Here is a 23,615-nt window from a genome sequence, read left to right as displayed (position 1 = left end):
GAAAGACGAGGCTCGGTACAGCAGTCAGCCTGTTAAATACTTACAGACTTCAATGCAATGTAACCGTACGAGAGTGTGCAGAAATGTTTGCACTGCCTTCCCTCCTATGAAATATGGTGCTGATCTCAATAGTTCTTTTCAGCTTGTATAATTTATAACAGCTATCGGCAAGCACTGTTTTTCTCAGGGGTTGGGAATAAAAACCGCACAAAATTTCTCTCTTATAAGCATTGCAATTAGCACTGGAGGGGAGGCAATGAACTTTCCTGCAAATTTACTGTTTGCTTATCAGTCAATTTGGATCTGAGGTGAAGAAAAATGGCCCCTTACAAGCTCGTAGGCATGACACGATGTAAAATCAGCTGCGATCTGTTCAAAACCATTCAACAATACCACGCTACACCAAGTGGTGTATTATAACACATAGGTTGGAATGATGCGTTATGCCCAGTAATGTGTTTTAACATTATGGCATCTTGATGTGAAGGTTGCTGTTGTGAAAATGAACTCTATTGAGTTCTGTGACACATCAGTGCTCCATGGCTCAGTGAGCAAGCATTTATGTCTATTCCTTAAGACAGAGGGAGCTAATGTCTTCTTCACACAGGCTGGTTCATTTGCTTCTCTTAGTCATAAGAGTCCTAGAGTCATACAGCGTGGAAACAGGGCATGCGGCCCAACTTGCCCACACCGTCCAACATGTCCCATCAACACTAGTCCCACCTGCCTGAATTCGCCCCATATCCCTCGAAACCCGTCATATCCATGTACCTGTCTAAATGTTTCTTAAACATTGTGATAGTACATAGAAACATAGAAACACAGAAACATAGAAAATCGGTGCAGGAGGAGGCCATTTGGCCCTTCGAGCCAGCACCGCCATTCACTGTCATCATGGCTGACCATCCACAATCAGTAACCCGTGCCTGCCTTCTCCCCATACCCTTTGATTCTGCTAGCCCCTAGAGCTCCATTTAACTCTCTTTTAAATCCATCCAGTGAATTGGCCTCCACTGCCTTCTGTGGCAGAGAATTCCACAAATTCACAACTCTCTGGGTGAAAAAGTTCCTTCTCACCTCAGTTTTAAATGGCCACCACTTTATTCTAAGACTGTGACCCCTGGTTCTGGAAAAATCATAAGTTCATAAGTGATAGGAGCAGAAATAGGCCAGTCGGCCCATCAAGTCTACTCCACCATTCAATCATGGCTGATCTATCTGTCCCTGGAATTTAGAAGGATGAGGGGGGATCTTATTGAAACATATAAGATAATTAGGGGATTGGACACATTAGAGGCAGGAAACATGTTCCCAATGTTGGGGGAGTCCAGAACAAGGGGCCACAGTTTAAGAATAAGGGGTAGGCCATTTAGAACGGAGATGAGGAAGAACTTTTTCAGTCAGAGAGTGGTGAAGGTGTGGAATTCTCTGCCTCAGAAGGCAGTGGAGGCCAGTTCATTGGATGCTTTCAAGAGAGAGCTGGATAGAGCTCTTAAGGATAGCGGAGTGAGGGGGTATGGGGAGAAGGCAGGAACGGGGTACTGATTGAGAGTGATCAGCCATGATCGCATCGAATGGCGGTGCTGGCTCGAAGGGCTGAATGGCCTACTCCTGCACCTATTGTCTATATTGTCCTCACCCCATTCTCCTACCTTCTCCCCATAACCCTTGACTAATCAAGAATCTATCAATTTCTGCCTTAGAAATATCCATTGACTAGACCTCTTCAGCCTTCTGTGGCAGAGAATTCCACAGATTCACCACCCTCTGACTAAAGAAATTCCTCCTCACCTCCTTACTGAAGGAACGTCCGTCAATTCTGAGGCCTATCAAGGATCTATCTATCTGGGTGTATCTCTGCCTTGAAAATATCCACTGCCACAAGGCAGCGAGTTGTTTAAACACAGAACCTGCAGCCGACTTTCTCTTTCTCTCTGATTCACAGTTATCGAGGGGGGATTCTCACCCCTTTCCCCAGTGTTCACGAAACACCAGTGACTGGAGACCAACTCATCTCCCAAACCCTCTTTATGCATTTGCCTGCGCTCCCTCCACTTGCAAATCCTGTTTTCTGCTCGTACAAAAGGGCAGCAGGTGGAGGAAGGTACCGACTTCACCCACGCTTAACAGCAGTGCCATTGTTTGGTGGCCATTTTCCCCCCAGGCTCCTGCCAAAACCCAGGGAGAGGAACATGCTTTCTCTCCGCTCAAATAACGCCGGGCAAAAAAACATTCAGCCACGCCGTTTAATTTGCTGTTACATCGCAAAGAAGCCACCGCGAAAATAACAGACAAGTTGGCTTTTGGTGTTGTCTTTTTATTTTAAAACCAGTGGCTCCCTATATTACCCTGACATAGATTTGCTAAACGATATATCAAGACCACTTGCATTCCCGAAATGTGCCTCACAAAACTGTACTGAATACCAACACCGGCAACTGTGTTTAAAAAAGAAATCTTCACCTGCATTCAACGCAGAAGAGAAGGAGAGCTAAATAGCAAACGTTGCCCTTAGCAACCGGGTTCGCCGCTAATGGACAAGCAAGCCAACGAAGCCAATTATGGCACCATCCGCGGCCGCGGCCTGAGAACAAGCAGAGAAGCAATGATCTCTGAGCGGCATTGTAGAGGGGGTGGGTCTCGTTCGAGGTCGTCATGTCACCTCACACCTCATCGAGCTGATCGCCGACAAAATCCCACTCATTCCGACTCTCATTTCTTCATGCGTAGGAAGGAATTGCAGGTGTCGGTTTAAGCCGAAGATAGACGCAAAAATGCTGGAGCGACTCAGCGGGACGGGCTGCATCTCCGGAGAGAAGGAATGGGCGACGTTGCGGGTCGAGACCCTTCTTCAGACTGATGTCAGGGATAAGGGAAACGAGAGATATAGACGGTGATGTGGAGAGATAAAGAACAATGAATAAAAGATATGCATGCAAAAAAGTAACGACGATAAAGGAAACAGACCATTGTTAGCTTCATTGCTACTCCAGCTTTTTGTATCTATCTCTCATTTCTTTATGTGTAAGAGAATAACTGCAGATGCAGGTACAAATCGAAGGTATTTATTCACGAAATGCTGGAGTAACTCAGCAGGTCAGGCAGCATCTCAGGAGAGAAGGAATGGGTGACGTTTCGGGTCGAGACCCTTCTTCAGTCTGAAGAACTTTCCTACACACTAGGGGACAAATTAACAGGAAACGTGTTCCCGATGTTGGGGGAGTCCCGAACCAAGGGCCACAGTTTAAGAATAAGGGGTAGACCATTTAGAACGGAGATGAGGAAAAGCTCTTTCACTCAGAGAGTTGTGAAGCTGTGGAATTCTCTGCCTCAGAAGGCAGTGGAGGCCAATTATCTCGATGCTTTCAAGAGAGAGTTAGATAGAGCTCTTAAGGATAGCGGAGTCAGGGGGTATGGGGAGAAGGCAGGAATGGGGTACTGATTGAGAATGATCAGCCATGATCAAGGTGAATGGCAGTGTTGGCTCGAAGGGCCGAATGGCCACCTCCTGCACCTATTGTCTATTGTCTATTGTCTATTGACTATTGTCTATTGTCTATTGTCTATTGACTATTACATTTTACAGAAGTCAATTAGCCTGCAAACCAGCACATCAGATTGTCTTAGTTCAGTTTTGTTTGATTTAGAGGTGCAGCGCAGAAACAGGCCCTACGGCCCACCATGCCCGCGCCGACCAATGATCACCCCATGCACTATCCTGCACACTAGGGACAATTTACAATCTACAGAGGTCAACTAGCCTACAAACCCACGTGTCTTCGGAGTGCGGGAGGAAACCGGAGCACCCGGAGAAAGCCGACATGGTCACAAGGGGAACATACTAACTCCGTACCGGTAGCACCCAACTACAGGATCAAACCCAAGTCTCCGGCGCTGTAAGGCAGCAACTCTACCTCTGCGCCACTGTGTCGCCCTGAAACACTTATTGGGAGATGGTGCAAACTGGTGGTAGTTGACTATATACCACAGAGAACTATTGATCAGTACAGCACAGGGGACACTATTTTGACCGACCAACTCTTTATTGGTTTTTTTCAACGAGTTGGGCATCCGTTCCAATTTATCGTCTTTCAGCATTCATCCAATTCAGCTTTCAGTTCAGATTAGTTTATTGTCACGTGTACTGAAAAGCTTTCGTTGCGTGGTAACTAGTCCGCAGAAAGACTATACATGATTACAATCGAGCCATTTACAGTTTAGAGATACAAGATAAAGGAATAATGTTTCGTGCAAGGTAAAGTCAGTAAAGTCAATAGACAATAGACAATAGGTGCAGGGGGAGGCCATTCGGCCCTTCGAGCCAGCACCACCATTCAATGTGATCATGGCTGATCATTCTCAATCAGTACCCCGTTCCTGCTTTCTCCCCATACCCCCTGACTCCCCTATCCTTAAGAGCTCTATGTAGCTCTCTCTTGAATGTATTCAGAGAATTGGCCTCCACTGCCCTCTGAGGCAGAGAATTCCACAGATTCACAACTCTCTGACTAAAAAAGTTTTTCCTCATCTCTGTTCTAAATGGCCTACCCCTTATTCTTAAACTGTGGCCCCTTGTTCTGGACTCCCCCAACATTGGGAACATGTTTCCTGCCTCTAACGTGTCCAACCCCTTAATAATCTTATACGTTTCGATAAGATCTCCTCTCATCCTTCTAAATTCCAGTGTATATAAGCCTAGTCGCTCCAGTCTTTCAACATATGATAGTCCCGCCATTCCGGGAATTAACCTAGTAAACCTACGCTGCACGCCCTCAATAGCAAGGCTTGATCAAGGTCTGATCAAGGATAGTCTGATGCGGTAGAGAGTAGTTCAGCACTGCTCTCTGGTTGTGGTGGGATGATTCAGTTGCCTGATAACATTTGGGAAGAAACTGTCCCTGAATCTGGTGGTGTGCTTTTTCACACTTCTATATCTTTTGCCTGGTGGGAGAGAGGAGAAGAGGGAGTGGCCAAGGTGTGACATGTCCTTGATGATGCTGCTGGCCTTGCCGAGGCAGCGTGAGGTGTAAATGGCGTCAATGGAAGGGAGGTTGGTTTGTGTGATGGTCTGGGCTGCGTCCACAATTCGCTGCAATTTCTTGCAGTCTTGGATGGAGCTGTTCCCAAACCAGGCTGTGATGCATCCCAATAGAATCCTCTCTAGGACGCATCTGTAGAAGTTGGTGAGAGTTGTTGAGGACATGCCGAACTTCCTCAGCCTTCTGAGGACGTAGATTTTAATTAAACCTTCCAAGGAAGTAGGCTGAGCAATTTGCTTTCTTCCAGACCATCTACATCCCAACATAGGTGTTCAACATTCAGAAGAGTCTTGGCAGCTCAAATATGCTCCCACTTTCAATATGTAATTCTGCAAAGTCACTTGTCTACACTCAAAATGTTAAAGTTTGGTAGATAATTATAAGCATCGGAACTGTAGTTAAATGGTTTATTGTTGTCTTTGTATTCTATTCAAATTGTAGTTAATCTTTTAGTTGTAGGAAAGATCTGCAGATGCCGGTTTAAATCAAAGGTAGACACAAAATGCTGGAGTTACTCAGCAGGACAGGCAGCATCTCAGGAGGGAAGGAATGGGTGGCGTTTCGGGTCGAGACCCTTCTTCAGACTGAAGGGTCTGCAGAAGGGTTTCGACCCGAAACGTCACCCATTCCTTCTCTCCAGAGATGCTGCCTGTCGAGCCGAGTTACTCCAGCATTTTGTGTTAACCTTTCATAGTTCTCTTTGTGTTTAAAACATATAGAAACTGGATGTACTTTAGTTTTAGAGATAGCGTGGAAGCAGGCCCTTCGGCCCACTGAGTCCGTACCGACCTGCGATCACCCTTTACACTAGTTCCATCTGACACACTGGGGGCAATTTACCGAAGCCAATTAACCTACAAACCTGCACGTCTGGAATGTGGGAGGAAATCATGCGCTCATAGGGAGAAGGTTTAAACTCCATGCAGACAGCACCCGTAGTCAGGATTGAACCCTTGTCTCTACTGCTGCACCACCGTGCGCCCTTACTTTGAATTTGGAGATTCTAGCAGAGGTTCCCCAATAAAATGAAACCTAGCCTCAACTAACAATGGCCTGTTTCTTTTATCGTCATCACTTTTTTGCATGTCTTTCATTCATTTGTTTTCTATCACTCTCTGCCTCAGAAGGCAGTGGAGGCCAATTCTCTGAATGCATTCAAGAGAGAGCTGGATAGAGCTCTTAAGGATAGCGGAGTCAGGGGGTATGGGGAGAAGGCAGGAACGGGGTACTGATTGAGAATGATCAGCCATGATCACATTGAATGGCGGTGCTGGCTCGAAGGGCCGAATGGCCTCCTCCTGCACCTATTGTCTGTTGTCTATTGTCTATTGACTCGACACCACCGCCTATATCTTTCGTTTCCCTTTCTCCTGACTCTCAGTTTGAAGAAGGGTCTCGACCCGAAAATTCACCTAATTCCTTTTCTCTAGAGATGCTGCCTGACCCGTTGAGTTACTCCAGCTTTTTGGGTCCAACTTCAGAATATCTATTTCTCATGATAAAATAAACACTTTGATTTTAGGTTTTTTAAAATTATTGTCATGGATACTAAGGTAAAGTGAAAAGCGTTTGCTTGCATGCTCTCCAATTCAAATCCGATAAAACTATACATGAATACCATCAAGCCAAACACAAGTACAAAAGACAGAGTGAAGGTGAAGGTACCAGAGTGTGGAACATAGTTTCTCAGCATTGTACTTTGTATATCTACCAGATACAAACATAGAAACATAGAAAATAGGTGCAGGAGTAGGCCATTCGGCCCTTCGAGCCAGCACCGCCATTCAATATGATCATGGAATATTCAATACGAAATGTCGCCCATTCCTTCTCTCCCGAGATGCTGCCTGACCTGCTGAGTTACTCCAGCATTTTGTGAATAAATACCTTCGATTTGTACCAGCATCTGCAGTTATTTTCTTATAATATGATCGTGGCTGATCATCCAAAATCAGTACCCCGTTCCTGCTTTCTCCCCATAACCCCTGATTACATTAGCCCTAAGAGCTAAATCTAACTCTCTCTTGAAAACATCCTTTGACTCGGCCTCCACTGCCTTCTGTGGCAGAGAACTCCACAGATTCACAATCCTCTGGGTGAAAAAGTTTTTCCTCATCTCAGTCCTAAATTGCCTGCCCCTTAGTCTTACACTGTGACCCCTGGTTCTGGACTCCCCCAACACCGGGAACATTTTTCCTGCATCTAGCCTGTCCAATCCTTTAAGAACTTTACATGTTTCTGTAAGATACAGTCTTTGAGCAGCTTGTTCAAAGGTCACAAAACTGACTGCAAACTCAACTTAACTTTCCTGTTGATCTGCAGTGACCTTCCATACCCCTGCTTCTCAAAAATATATCAACCTTTTGTTCTGAAATATCCAAATACCGCTTCCACTAATCTTTGAGGAAGAGAGTTGTAAAGTCCCTTTGTGGGAAAATAAATCCAGCTCATCTCTTTCTTAAATGGGTGAGCTCTCGTTTGTAACCATTAGTTCCTAGCTCCAGGCTCACAACCTCCACTCCGTTTAGTCTCTGCAGGACATATATAAATTCCAATCTTCTGAAATCCACCAGATACAAGCATATTTGACCTGTCCTCATGTTTAGATTTAGTTTAGAGATACAGCGCGGAAACAGGCCCTTTCGGCCCACCGGGTCCGCGCCGACCAGCGATCCCCACACACTAACACTATCCTACACACACTAGGGACAATTTTTTACATTTACCAAGCCAATTAACCTACAAACCTGTACGTCTTTGGAGTGTGGGAGAAAACCGAAGATCTCGGAGAAAACCCGCGCAGGTCACGGGGAGAGAGCGTACAAACTCCGTATAGACGGCACCCGTAGTCGGGATCCGGCGCTGCATTCGCTGTAAGGCAGCAACTCTACCGCTGCGCCACCGTGCCGCTTGGTCATCTAGTCTAGTCAGGTCCAGTCTAGTCCAGTCTAGTCTAGTTTATTGTCACGTGCAGCAAGGTACAGTGAAAAGCTTCTTTGTTGCATGCTATTCAGTCTTCCTAAGTGTACAGATGCAGGATAAAAGGAATAACGATTAGTGCAAGATAAAGTCCAATTAAAGGTAGTCTGTGGGCCTCCAATGAGGTAGATGGTAGGTCAGGACCGCTCTCTAGTTGGTGATAAGACGGTTCAGTTGCCTGTTCAGTTCAACAGCTGGGAATAAACTGTCCCTGAATCTGGAGGCGTGCGTTTTCACACTTCTGGTAAAATGCTTTTCTACGGCACGTAGACGTTGGTTTTATAGGTGTTGGGGACGTGCTGAACCTCTCAACATCGGAGGAGCATAGGTGAGTGCATAAGCCTCCCATTACCACCGGGAGCAAGTTGACTTTGGCACTTTGGATTTCTAACATCTTGTCCTGTGTATTTGGAAACTAAGCCTTTCAAGGAAGTGGAGGTGTTGGTGTGCTCTCTTGGCCATTGATACAATAGGGCTGGACCAGGACAAGTTGCTGGTGATATTCAAGGCCCAAAGACCTTGAAGCTTTCAACCATCTCGATTTCAGCGCCTCATTGTATAATGGGGTGAAGATACCGCTTGGCTTTCTGAAGTCGTTCACTGTCTCCTTTGTCTTATCATATCATATCATATATATACAGCCGGAAACAGGCCTTTTCGGCCCTCCAAGTCCGTGCCGCCCAGCGATCCCCGTACATTAACACTATCCTACACCCACTAGGGACAATTTTTACATTTACCCAGCCAATTAACCTACATACCTGTACGTCTTTGGAGTGTGGGAGGAAACCGAAGATCTCGGAGAAAACCCATGCAGGTCACGGGGAGAACGTACAAACTCCTTACAGTGCAGCACCCGTAATCAGGATCGAACCTGAGTCTCCGGCGCTGCATTCGCTGTAAAGCAGCAACTCTACCGCTGCGCTACCGTGCCGCCTGCCGACATTGAGAGCGAGGTTGTTGTCTCGGCACCAGGACATGAGGTTCTCGATCTCCTTCCTGTACTCCATCTCATCGTTATTTGATATCCGGCCCACTACGGTGGTGTCGTCTGGGAATTTGTCAATTGTGTTGGATGTGTACATGGCTGCACAGTCGAGGGTGTACAAGGAGTGAAGAAGGGGGCTGATAATCCATCCTTGCAGGGGACCTGTGTTGAGGATTATTATCGAGGATGATTGGGCACGGGTTACTGATTGTGGATGATCAGCCATGATCACAATGAATGGCGGCGCTGGCTCGAAGGGCCGAATGGCCTCCTCCTGCACCTATTTTCTATGTTTCTATGTTTCTATGTTTCTATGATTTGTCCGCTATCCTCACTGATTGTGGTCTTTTGGTCAGGACGCTGAGAACTGGAATTTAGAAGGATGAGAATACACTGGAATTTAGAAGGATGAGAGGAGATCTTATCGAAACGTATAAGATTATTAAGGGGTTGGACACGTTAGAGGCAGGAAACATGTTCCCAATGTTGGGGGAGTCCAGAACAAGGGGCCACAGTTTAAGAATAAGGGGTAGGCCATTTAGAACTGAGATGAGGAGGGGCTTTTTCAGTCAGAGAGTTGTGAATCTGTGGAATTCTCTGCCTCAGTAGGCAGTGGAGGCCAATTCTCTGAATGCATTCAAGAGAGAGCTGGATAGAGCTCTTAAGGATAGCGGAGTCAGGGGGTATGGGGGAAAGCAGGAACGGGGTACTGATTGAGAATGATCACCCATGATCACATTGAATGGCGGTGCTGGCTCGAAGGGCCGAAGGGCCGAATGGCCTCCTCCTGCACCTATTGTCTATTGTCTATTGATGCAGTTGTAGAGATGAGTGCTGACTCCAAGTTCCACGGGTTCGGAGGTGACCTTGGATGGATAATGGTATTGGAAGCAGAGCTCTGGTCCATGAATAGAAGTCTGACGCAGGTGTCTCTCTTACCCAGGTGTTCGCGGAATGGGTAAGGGCCAGGGAGATGGCATCAGCCGTGGACCTGTTGTGTCGGTTAGTGAACTGCTGTGGGGTAAGGTTTCTTGGTAGACGGGATTTAATGCGTTCCATGAACAGCCTCTCAAAGCACTTCATGTACAAAATCATGAGAGGAAGTGTACAAATTCATGAGAGGAAGTGTACAAAATCATGAGAGGAAGTGTACAAATTCATGAGAGGAAGTGTACAAAATCATGAGAGGAAGTGCACAAATTCATGAGAGGAAGTGTACTAAATCATGAGAGGAAGTGCACAAATTCATGAGAGGAAGTGCACAAATTCATGAGAGGAAGTGTACAAATTGATGAGAGGAAGTGTACAAATTCATGAGAGGAATAGATCGGGTAGATGCACAGAGTCTCTTGCCCAGAGTAGGGGAGTCGAGGATCAGAGGACATAGGTTTAGGTGAAGGGCAAAATATTTACTAGGAATCCAGGGGGTAACTTTTTCACACAAAGGGTGGTGGGTGCATGGAACAAGCTGCCAGAGGAGGTAGTTGAGGCTGGGACTATCCCATCGTTTAAGAAACAGTTAGACAGGTACATGGATAGGACAGGTTTGGAGGGATATGAACCAAGCGCAGGCAAGTGGGACTAGTGTAGCTGGGACATTGTTGGCCGGTGTGGGCAAGTTCGACCGAAGGGCCGGTTTCCTATGACTCTCTATGACTATGATGGTTGTTGTCAAGGCCACAAGGTTGTGACATTACAATCATTCCAGGCATCAGTCCAGTAAGTCTCTGAATTGCTTTCCAAGCACTAAAACACATTTTCAAATGTGTCTGGGTTTGCTAGTATGAAATTTGGCATCAGGGCAAAGAGTGCAGAAACGATGAGTGAAATGCATTTACCTGGCACCAGTTCTTAATAAAATAAAATTGGAATTTGCAGTCACATTTCATCAGAAAAGCAATCAACATAATGAAAGAAATTGTCCCACCCCGGTCATTCCTTCTTCTCCCTGCTCCCATCGGGCAGAAGATTCAGAAGCTTGAAAGCGTGCACCACCAGACTCAGGAATAGTTTCTTTCCCTCTGTTATCAGGCTTCTGAACGGTCCTTCCGTCAGCTGAGATACTGTCCAATTCACCTCCATCCTATTGCTGACATTGGACCTTGTCTATGGAACTGATGCGCTACAATGCTGCACTCTGTATCTCTCTTCCCCTTTACTCTACCTATTGGTTGGACACGTTAGAGGCAGGAAACATGTTCCCAATGTTGGGGGAGTCCAGAACAAGAGGCCACAGTTTAAGAATAAGAGGTAGGCCATTTAGAACTGAGATGAGGAAAAACTTTTTCAGTCAGAGTTGTTAATCTGTGGAATTCTCTGCCTCAGAGGGCAGTGGAGGCCAATTCTCTGAATGCATTCAAGAGAGAGCTGGATAGAGCTCTTAAGGATAGCGGAGTCAGGGGGTATGGGGAGAAGGCAGGAACGGGGTACTGATTGAGAATGATCAGCCATGATCACATTGAATGGTGGTGCTGGCTCGAAGGGCCGAATGGCCTCCTCCTGCACCTATTGTCTATTGTCTATTGACTTGAGTTTGACTTGATTGAATTTATATATATTATCCGATTTGATCGGATTGGGTAGCCTGCATTTTGCACATGACAATGATAAACCTAAACCTTGTAGTCAATTTAAAAATAAAAAAAATGGATTGACTCTTTCCTCCAAGATTAAGTTTATTAAATATGTTTATTACGGGTGTCAGGGGTGTAATGGGGAGAAGGCAGGAGAATGGGGTTAAGAGGGAGAGATAGATCAACCATGATTGAATGGTGGAGCAGACCTGATGGGCCGAATGGCCTAATTCTGCTCCTATCACTTATCAACTTATGGAACTGCAGATGCTGGCTTCCCAAAGAAAGACTGAATGGCGGAGAAGACTTTTAGATTTTAGATTTAGAGATACAGCGCGGAAACAGGCCCTTCAGCCCACCGGGTCCGCGCCGCCCAGCGATCCCCGCACATTAACACTATCCTACACACACTAGGGACAATTTTTACATTTACCCAGTCAATTAACCTACATACCTGCACGTCTTTGGAGTGTGGGAGGAAACCGAAGATGGAGGAGGAAACCCACGCAGGTCACGGGGAGAACGTACAAACTCCGTACAGACGGCGCCCGTAGTCAGGATGGAACCTGAGTCTCCGGCGCTGCATCCGCTGTAAGGCAGCAACTCTACCGCTGCGCCACCGTGCCGAACTTGATGGGCCGAATGGCCTAATTCTGCTCCTATCACTTATGAGTCTATTTCAATCAGCACTATTTATTTAAACGTGCCATTTACAGGGTTAATGAAAAATCCCAGAAAATAAGTTTATGCTTTGAATAGTGTGAGCCAGGTGCATGATTATTTTCCTTTATTTAGCTTAATCATTACATCATTCACTGATTTCCATCTAATTATTTCCATTATAGCTTGTTGGGAGATGTTGAGTGGTTTCATCTGGTGAAACTTGTAGCTGTCTAAATTTGCGTTTGGTCTGTCAACAACTCTTTCCACATCGTAAAGGAAGAAATAAAGTCATGAAGTGATAGATAGTGAAAACAGGCCCTTCGGCCCAATTTGCCCACACAGGCCAACATGTCCCAGCTACATTAGTCCCACCTGCCTGCGTTTGGTCCATAACCCTCTAAACCTGTCCTATTCATGTACCTGTCTAAATGTTTCTTAAACGTTGCGATAGTCCCAGCCTCAACTACCTCCTCTGGCAGCATGTTCCATACACCCACTGCCCTTTGTGTGAAAAAATATATCCCTCAAGTTCCTATTAAATCTTTCCACTCTCACCTTAAACCTATGTCCTCTGGTTCTTGATTCCCCTTCTCTGGGCAAGAGACTCTGCACATCTACTCTCGTGATTTTGTACACCTCTCTAACATCGGCCCTCATCCTCCTGTGCTCCAAGGAATAAAGCCCTAGCCTGCTCAACCCACGCAGGCCCCTCGAGTCGTGGCGACATCCTTGTAAATCTTCTCTGCGCCCTTTCCAGCTTGACAACGTCTTTTCTATAATTTGGTGCCATGGTAACATAACCGATCAAGATCCTGCTGCAATTTTTCACAACCATCTTCACTATCTGCAACACCACCCACTTTTGTGCCTTCTGCAAACTTGCTAATCTTGCCGTGAGCATTCTCATCTAAATCATTCATATAGATGCCAAACAATAACGGGCCCGGCACCAAACCCTGAGAGGCACCACTGGTCACAGGCCTCCAGTCTGAGAAGCAACCTTCCACCATCACCCTCTGCTTCCTTCCATGGAGCCAATTTGCTATCCATCCAGCTATCTCCCCTTGGATCCCAAGCGATCCAACCTTCCAGAGCAGCCTGCCATGCGGAACCTTGTCGAATGCTTTGCTGAAGTCCATGCATACAACATCATTTGAGTGAGGACACTTTTTGATATGTGTGTTAGAATTGAAAGACTCCACTCTTTAATTCAATTTGTGGCTTAAATAAAGGCTGAACCATTATTAGGTTTAGCGAGGATGATTATTGTCACATGTACTGGGGTCCAAACCAAATACACTAGAGGACCAAGATGGACCACTCCATTGAAATCGCCTGTACTGAAGGAGCCTAACGGCCGCCATTTTAGTAAGCAAAACCCGCCGTTCGCTCTGCCTCTCGCAGTGTAATCAGTGTTTTGGGGAACAATATGTGTGATGATACCATAAAAATGCAGAATATATCTCATCTATCAATTCACAGATTTTTGTTATTTTTCTTTTTAAATGTTTCTGCGAGTTTCTGCCTACTAAAATGGCGCCGTGACGTACTACGGTTTTTAGGGTCGAGTGGTCTATCTTGCTCTGCTCTATTACCTTTGGCAATGACAGACTTCCTTGTTCTTGTAAAACACAATTTTTCCACATATTCTGATGGTGGTGTTTCCAATTCCCTGAACTTCTCATGAAAGTCTGGGCCAGCATTTCATAAGTTCAAAAGATCATAAGTGATAGGGGCAGAATTAGACCGTCCTGCCCATCAAGTCTACTCCGTCATTCAATCATGGCTGATCTATCTCTCCCTCCGAACCCCATTCTCCGGCCTTCTCCCATAACCCCTGACACCCGCACTAACCAGGAATCTATCTATCTCTGCCTTAAAAATATCCATTGACTTGGCCTCTACAAGCAGTCTGTGGCAATGAATTCCAGAGATTCCTCCAACCTCATCTATTGTATCCACTGCTCCAGATGTCAACCTCTTTACATCGGCGAAACCAAACGCAGGCTCAGCGATCGTTTCGCTCAACACCTTCGCTCAGTCTGCCTTAACCAACCTGATCTCCTGGTGGCTGAGCACTTCAACTCCCCCTCCCACTCCCAGTCTGAACTTTCTGTCATGGGCCTCCTCCAGTGCCATAGTGAGGCCCACCGGAAATTGGAGGAACAGCACCTCATATTTCGTTTGGGCAGCTTGCAGCCCAGCGGTATGAACATTGACTTCTCCAACTTTAGATAGTTCCTCTGTCCCTCTCTTCCCCTCCCCCTTCCCAGTTCTCCCTCTAACTTTCTGTCTCCACCTATATCCTTCCTTTGTCCCGCCCCCATGACATCAGTCTGAAGAAGTGTCTCGATTCGAAACGTCACCCATTCCTTCTGTCCTGAGATGCTGCCTGACCTGCTGAGTTACACCAGCATTTTGTGAATAAATACCTTCGATTTGTACCAGCATCTGCAGTTATTTTCTCACACCGCCTGACTAAAGTAATTCCTCCTCATCATTCCTAAAGGACCATCCTTTAATTCTGAGACTCTGACCTCAAGTCCCAGACTCTCCCACTAGTGGAAAAAACTTCTCTACATCCACATATGAAGAAAGATTGGATAGACTCGGCTTGTACTCGCTGGAATTTAGAAGATTGAGGGGGGATCTTATAGAAACTTACAAAATTCTTAAGGGGTTGGACAGGCTAGATGCAGGAAGATTGTTCCCGATGTTGGGGAAGTCCAGAACAAGGGGTCACAGTTTAAGGATAAGGGGGAAGTCTTTTAGGACCGAGATGAGAAAGTTTTTTTTCACACAGAGAGTGGTGAATCTGTGGAATTCTCTGCCACAGAAGGTAGTTGAGGCCAGTTCATTGGCTATATTTAAGAGGGAGTTAGATGTGGCCCTTGTGGCTAAATGGATCAGGGGGTATGGAGAGAAGGCAGGTACGGGATACTGAGTTGGATGATCAGCCATGATCATATTGAATGGCGGTGCAGGCTCGAAGGGCCGAATGGCCTACTCCTGCACCTATTTTCTATGTTTCTATGTTGCTCTTTCCAAGCCTTTCACTGTTCTGTATCTTTCAGTGAGGTCTCCCCCTCGTTCTTCCATCCAAGCCTAATTCTTTATGCATCACAATCCTGACAGGTCCCGGATCAATTAGGATAAATGTGAATGATCACTGAGCAAACTCTATTCTGAATTAGCTGCCTGGATATGGGCCAGCCTACACACATGTACCAGACTGCATGCATCACCCACACTTCAGTGCTTTTCCTCAAATTGGACGTACTTTAGCAGTTTTCACTCCTGCAATTAAATAGCAAAATGGCTACGATTAGGGTAATGATCCATATGTATCCATGTGATCGCTATAAAGTTGGCTTATTATTCAACATGTCTTGACCCTATCTGCTGGGCAGCTTACAACCCAACGAAGTTCGATAAATATCGAAGGTTAGGCACAGAATCCTGGAGTAACTCAGCGGGACGGGCATCATCTCTGGATAGGAGGAATGGGAGACGTTTCAGATCGAGACCCTTCCCAGACTGAGAGGCAGGGGGGGGAGGGAGGCAGAGAGATAAGGAAGGGAAAAGTGTGAAAGCGAGACATCAAAGGGGACGCAGTTCAAGGAAAATGTAGAAAATATCATTGTTAGCCAGGAGAAGGCGACCATGAAGCATACAGAGATAACATTTAATCAGGGGGATAGTCAGGCTGGTCGGAGAACTAGGAAGGGGGAGGGACGGAGAGAGAGAGAGAGAGAAAGCAAGGGTTACGAGGTTAGAGAAATCAATATTCATACTGATTTCTCTCATTCCAAGCAACCTGTGCATTCCCTCTCCCTCCGTCCCTCCCCCACCCTAGTCATCCTGCCAGTTCCACTGTTCGCATCCATACATCCCTTTGTTATCACCTCTTCCACAACCAACAATGGACCATTGTGGGCTCCACCTTTCCTTGGCCTTCGGTGATGGCTCTGATTTGTTCTGTACCTCTAGTTTCCCTCTCCCCTGACTCTCGGTTTGAAGAATGGTCTTGATCCGAAACATTACCTATCCCTATTCTCAGGAGTCGATGAATCTATCTTCTTTGCTATCACCCACAACAATGTTACTTGGAACATGGAAGAGTAAAGCACACACAGTAACAGGACCCTCAGCCCACAATGTCTGTGCTGAACATTATGCCAAAATCATCCTGCACATAATCCATATTCCTTCATGCCCAGCATACCGTTAGACTTTAGACTTTAGGCGTACTGCATGGAACAGGCCCTTTGGCACACCGAGTCTGTACTGACCAATGATCATCCCTTACAATAGACAATAGATGTAGGAGGAGTCCATTCGGCCCTTCGAGCCAGCACCACCATTCAACGTGATCATGGCTGATCATTCTCAATCAGTATCCCGTTCCTGCCTTCTCCCCATACCCCCTGACTCCGCTATCCTTAAGAGTATCTAGCTCTCTCTTGAATACATTCAGAGAATTGGCCTCCACTGCCTTCTGAGGCAGAGAATTCCACAGATTTACAACTCTCTGACTGAAAACGTTTTTCCTCATCTTACACTAGCACGATCCTACACACTAGGAACAATTTACAATTTTTAAAAAAAATCAAAGCCAATTAACCTACAAACCTGTACGTCTTTGGACTGTGAGAGGAAACTGGAACATTGTTGACTCAAGATCCAGAGATAAAAGTTAATCAAGGGCACAGTCAGACTGGTCGGGGAACTAGGAAGGGATGGAGAGGGAAGGCTGGGGTTTACTTGAGAAGTCAATGTTCATACCGCTGGCGTGGAAGTTGACCAAGCGAGATACGAGGTGCTGTTCCTCCAATTTGCGCTGGGCCTCACTTTGACAGTGAAGGAGGCCGAGGACAGAAAGGGCAGTGTGGGAATGGGAGGGGGAGTTGAAGTGTTTAGCATCTAGAAGCTCAGGCATGTTTAGGCGGGACTGAGCGGAGGTGTTCAGTGAAACGATCGCCGAGCCTGGGCTTGGTCTCATCGATAGATGGCCTCTGACCAGTGGGATAAATCCCACATCATTTGTCTCTATGTTACCTGATAAGACTGTGCACATCCTTTTTTTCATCGCACGGGTGAACATTTGTTTGAAAAAGGGTCCCCAAGAGTATGGAAAATTAATTAAAAAGCTGGGAGCAAAATGATGAGTGAAACGTAAATGCCAATGATCTGTGCGCAAAGAAATGTCATGCTTGTAGGATGCAGAGCGTGGTCTAAATAAAGCATTTCACGTTTAGTGCTCTATCATATCATATCATATCATATATATACAGCCGGAAACAGGCCTTTTCGGCCCTCCAAGTCCGTGCCGCCCAGCGATCCCCGTATACCCACTAGGGACAATTTTTACATTTACCCAGCCAATTAACCTACATACCTGTACGTCTTTGGAGTGTGGGAGGAAACCGAAGATCTCGGAGAAAACCCACGCAGGTCACGGGGAGAACGTACAAACTCCTTACAGTGCAGCACCCGTAGTCAGGATCGAACCTGAGTCTCCGGCACTGCATTCGCTGTAAAGCAGCAACTCTACCGCTGCGCTACCGTGCCACCCTACATTGCACAGGGATCAATGTTGGTTTTTCCACATGCTGGACCAAGTTATATGGTGTCATAGTCATCCAGCACAGAAACAGGCTCTTCGGCCCAAATCGTCCATGCCAACCAAGATGCCCCATCTATGCTGGTCCCATTTCATAACTTCATCTATTTATTACTAAAACACTCATCTTCTATATGCGTATATTTGATTGTAAAGCAGTTTGTTCCCGAAATACCGCCAAAACAGTACGAGATAGCACAACAATTTTAGGCCCACCCTAGTCACCATTCCCCCGTGGTCTCGATTGATCATGTTTTGTCACATTTTAAAAGCAATTAACTTAATAAACATTAATAAATGCGCTCCCACCTCCCCCCCCGCCGGGAGGACCGGCGCCCGTCCCGGCGTGCCCCGTGCCTGACCTTCCTCCCATGGTGCAGCATAGCGGCAGAGGGTCAAAGAAGATGGCCGTCGCCGTCGCCGTCGAGTTGCCGCTGCAGGAGAGGTTTCCACCCAACGGGTTTACGGCTCGCTCTGGCTGACGCGATGGCCGCCCGGGGCCGGGTTGAATGACTCCCTCTCCCCCGTTCTTCTCCTCCCCCTTTCGCCCGCCACGGCCCCGGGGGACATTCCTCGGCCGGCAACGTGTCCATGGGTCGTCAGTTGGGGGAGGGTTGCCGGGCCCGCAGGAGAGGCTTGCACCCAACGGGGGTTGCTGCAACCGCAGGAGAGCTTTGGACCCAACAGGTCATATAAGTTATGAGCAAAGTAAGAGCAGAATTATGTTATAAGAGCAAAGTTATAAAAGCACGGTGGCGCAGCGGTAGAGTTGCTGCCTTACAGCGAATGCAGCGCCTGAGACTCAGGTTCGATCCTGACTACGGGCGCCATCTGTATGGAGTTTGTACGTTCTCCCCGTGACCTGCATGGGTTTTCTCCGAGATCTTCGATTTCCTCCCACACTCCAAAGACGTACAGGTACGTAAGTTAATATGCTTGGTATAAATGTAAATTGTCCCTTGTGTGCGTTAGTGTGCGTGGATCGCTGGTCGGCGCGGACCCGGTGGGCCTGTTTCCACGCTGTGTCTCTAAACTAAACTAAACTAAAAATTAGGCCATTCAGCCCATCAAGTCTACCCTGCCATTCAATCATGACTGATCTATCTCTCCCTCGCCAAACTAAGAAGCGTAGATAATGTTTCGGGTCAAAGACTCTTTCAGTCGGTCTGTGCAATCTCTCCACAGATGCTGCCTGACCTGGCGAGTTCCTCCAGCACTTTTTTTTTTGCTCAAGGTCCTGAGCATCTGTAGTGTCTTGCGTCTACAGTGAGATTTACATCTCATTCATAGAGCCAGATAGAGCTCTTAAGGATAGCAGAGTCAGAGAGTATGGGGAGAAGGCAGGAACGGGATACTGATTGAGAATGATCAGCCATGATCACATTGAATGACGGTGCTGGCTCAAACGGCCGAATGGCCTACTCCTGCATCTATTGTCTATTGTCTATTGACATTCGCACATATCTTCGATGCTGTTGCCAGGGCTCGAGGGCCTGAGCCCGAGGGAGAGGATGGGCAGGCTAGAGTTTTATTCCTTAGTGCACGGGAAACTTAGAGAGAGGAACCTTACAGAGGTGTGTAATATCATGAGGGGAATTGATAGGGAAGAGGCTCAGGGTCTTTTACACAGATTTGGGGAATCATAAACAACAGGACATATTTTGAAGGTGAGAGGGACAAGATTTGGAAGATCTGTGGAATTCTCTGCCTCAGAAGGCAGTGGAGGCCAAGTCTCTGAATGCATTCAAGAGAGAGCTAGATAGAGCTCTTAAGGATAGTGGAGTCAGGGGGTATGGGGAGAAGGCAGGAACGGGGTACTGATTGAGAATGATCAGCCATGATCACATTGAATGGTGGCGCTGGCTTGAAGGGCCGAATGGCCTCCTCCTGCACCTATTGTCTATTTAATACAAACCTAAAGGGGCAACTTTTTCGCCCAGAGTGTGTTGGGTATATGGACTGAGCAGCCAGAGGAAGTAGTTGAGGCGGATACGATAACAGCATTGAACATTTATTTCGAGAGGACTAGAATCTAAAAACAGGGATGTAATGCTGAGGCTTCACAAGGCGCTGGTCAGGCCGCATTTGGAATATTGTGAGCAGTTTTGGGCCCCGTATCTGAGGAAGGATGTGCTGGCTCTTGAGAGGGTCCAGAGAAGGTTTACAAAAACGATCCCAGGAATGAGTGGGTTAAAATATGATGAGCCTTTGACGGCACTGGGCCTGTACCCACTGGAGTTTAGAAGGCTAAGTGGGGACCTCATTGAAACGTACTGAATAGTGAAAACCTGGATAGAGTTGATGTGGAGAGGATGTTCCCACTAGTAGGGAGAGTCTAGGACCAGAGGGCACAGCCTCAGAATAAGATCGTACCTTTTGAAAGGAGGTGAGGAGGAATTTCTCTAGTCGGAGGGTGGTGAATCAGTGGAATTCATTGCCACAGAAGGCTGTGGAGACCCTCAATGGATATTTTAAAGGCAGAGATTGACAGATTCTTCATTAGATTTTTAGATTTAGACATACAGCGCAGAAACAGGCCCTTCGGCCCACCGGGTCTGCGCCGCCCAGCGATCCCCGCAGACTAACACCCACTAGGGACAATTTTTACATTTGCCCAGCCAATTAACCTACATACCTGTACGTTTTTGGAGTGTGGGAGGAATCCGAATATCTCGGAGAAAACCCACGCAGGTCACGGGGAGAACGTACAAACTCCGTACAGACGGCGCCCGTAGTCAGGATCAAACCTGAGTCTCCGGCGCTGCATTCGCTGTAAGGCAGCAACTCTACTGCTACGCCACCGTGCCGCCCTTTAGTACGGGTGTCTGGGGTTATGGGGAGAAGGCAGGAGAATGGGGTCAGGAGGGAGAGATAGATCAGCCATGATTGAATGGTGGAGTGGACGGGATGGGCCGAATGGTCTAATTCTTCTATCACTTATGAACTAACAGGTGAATATTTTAGACAATAGATAATAGACAATAGACAATAGGTGCAGGAGGAGGCCATTCGGACCTTCGAGCCAGCACCACCATTCAATGTGATCATGGCTGATCATTCTCAATCAGTACCCCGTTCCTGCCTTCTCCCCATACCCCCTGACTCCGCTATCCTTAAGAGCTCTATCTATCTTGATTGGAAATAATGCATCTTGATAAACTATCTCTCTGAGAGATTCAGCACATGGGCTCAGGGGTTTGTGCAAACTAGGTGCTGAACGAATTCAATCATATTTGTGTTAACTCGGATTTGGTTCCCCGTATGTCTGACTGTCATAAAAGTCTACTTATGAAGGGAATCAATACTTTACTAACCGCCTGGCTCCTCGGTAGCAGATGACTGGTATTAGATTACATCAAACTTATTAACCTGACTACACTTCATCATCTGGCAGAAATATAGATATATATATATATATATATATAATATAATAAACGAGAGAGAAAAACAAGTTCACATACACACACTTACACACACACACACATGCACACACACACATATATATATATATATATATATATACATATATATAAAACAGCAGTCTGAAGAAGGGTCTCGACCCGAAACGTCACCCAATCCTTCTCTCCTGAGATGCTGTCTGACCTGCTGAGTTACTCTAGCATTTTGTGAATAAATACCTTCGATTTATACCAGTATCTGCAGTTTTTTCCCCTACACATATATATCGGGTATAAATCGAAGGTAGACAAAAAACATTGGAGTAACTCAGCGGGTCAGGCAGCATCTCTGGAGAGATGTGTATATATGTGTAGGGGAAAAAACTGCAGATACTGGTATAAATCGAAGGTAGACAAAAAACATTGGAGTAACTCAGCGGGTCAGGCAGCATCTCTGGAGAGAAGGAATGGGTGACGATTCGGGTTAGATTTAGAGATACAGCGCAGAAACAGGCCCTTCGGCCCACCGGGTCTGCACCGCCCAGCGATCCCCGCACACTAACACTATCCTACACCCACGAGGGACACTTTTTACATTTACCAAGCCAATTAACCTACAAACCTGTACGTCTTTGGAGTTATAAGAAAATAACTGCAGATGTTGGTACAAATCGAAGGTATTTATTCCCAAAATGCTAGAGTAACTCAGCAGGTCAGACAGCATCTCAGGAGAGAAGGATTGGGTGACGTTTCGGGTCGAGACCCTTCTTCAGACTGCTGTTTTATATATATGTATATATATATATATATATATATATATATATATATATATGTGTGTGTGTGTGTGCATGTGTGTGTGTGTGTGTGTGTGTGTGTGTAAGTGTGTGTATGTGAACTTGTTTTTCTCTCTCGTTTATTATATTATTTACAGTGTACTTTGTTTACATATTCTGTTGTGCTGCTGCAAGTAAGAATTTCATTGTTCTATCTGGGACACATGACAATACAAAACACTCTTGACCCTTGAAACCACGAGAATTGAGGACGACAATATCATGCCAGAAAAATTTTAATTATCTTAGTCGGCCTAGCAAAGAGGTCCTTCTACAGTTGTACCGGGCCCTGGTGAGACTGCACCTGGAGTACTGTGTGCAGTTTTGGTCTCCAAATTTGAGGAAGGATATTCTTGCTATTGAGGGCGTGCAGCGTAGGTTCACTAGGTTAATTCCCGGAATGGCGGGACTGTCGTATGTTGAAAGGCTGGAGCAACTAGGCTTGTATACACTGGAATTTAGAAGGATGAGGGGGGATCTTATTGAAACATATAAGATAATTAGGGGATTGGAAACATTAGAGGCAGGAAACATGTTCCCAATGTTGGGGGAGTCCAGAACAAGGGGCCACAGTTTAAGAATAAGGGGTAGGCCATTTAGAACGGAGATGAGGAAGAACTTTTTCAGTCAGAGAGTGGTGAAGGTGTGGAATTCTCTGCCTCAGAAGGCAGTGGAGGCCAGTTTGTTGGATGCTTTCAAGAGAGAGCTGGATAGAGCTCTTAAGGATAGCGGAGTGAGGGGGTATGGGGAGAAGGCAGGAACGGGGTACTGATTGAGAGTGATCGGCCATGATCGCATTGAATGGCGGTGCTGGCTCGAAGGGCTGAATGGCCTACTCCTGCACCTATTGTCTATTGTCTATTGTCTATTGTCTATTGAAATTACTTTTATTCAAATTTCTGAGTGGGATGATTTCACAAGGAAATCTTTGTCTAAACATCGCACTTCGAATTTCCAAGCAGTCTCAATGTTTTGTTTTAGCCTTTTCATAAGTTCATAAGTGATAAGAGCAGAATTAGGCCATTCGGCCCATCGAGTCTACTCTGCCATTCAATCATGGCGGATCATGAGAAATAAGAGTACAATTATGCCATTCGGACCATCGAGTCTACTCCGCCATTCAATCATGGCGGATCTATCTCCCCCTCTCTGCCCCACTCTCCAGCCTTCTCCCCGTAACCCCTCTTGCATTGCTTCTAAATACATGGCAATCAGTGGCCAGCAACTGTTTTCTTTGAGATTCCATGACTTCTACAGACGCACCACAGACAGTATGCTGACGGTAGATACAAAGTGCTGGAGTAACTCAGCGGGTCGGGCAGCATCTCTGGGAGGAAGGAATAAGCGGCATTTCGGGTTGTGATCCTTCTTCCGACTGTTGAGTTGCGTCGCAGCTTGCTTTAGGAACAGCTCTGCTCAAGGCCACAAGAAATCGCAGAGAGTTGTGGATGTAACCCAGTCTATCACACAGACCAGACCCCCCACTATTGACTCCATCTACTCTTAATGCCTGCTTGGA

This window comes from Rhinoraja longicauda, chromosome 5 (assembly GCF_053455715.1).
Source record: "Rhinoraja longicauda isolate Sanriku21f chromosome 5, sRhiLon1.1, whole genome shotgun sequence".
NCBI classification, from domain to species: domain Eukaryota; kingdom Metazoa; phylum Chordata; class Chondrichthyes; order Rajiformes; family Arhynchobatidae; genus Rhinoraja; species Rhinoraja longicauda.
This window is presented reverse-complemented; position numbering follows the sequence as displayed.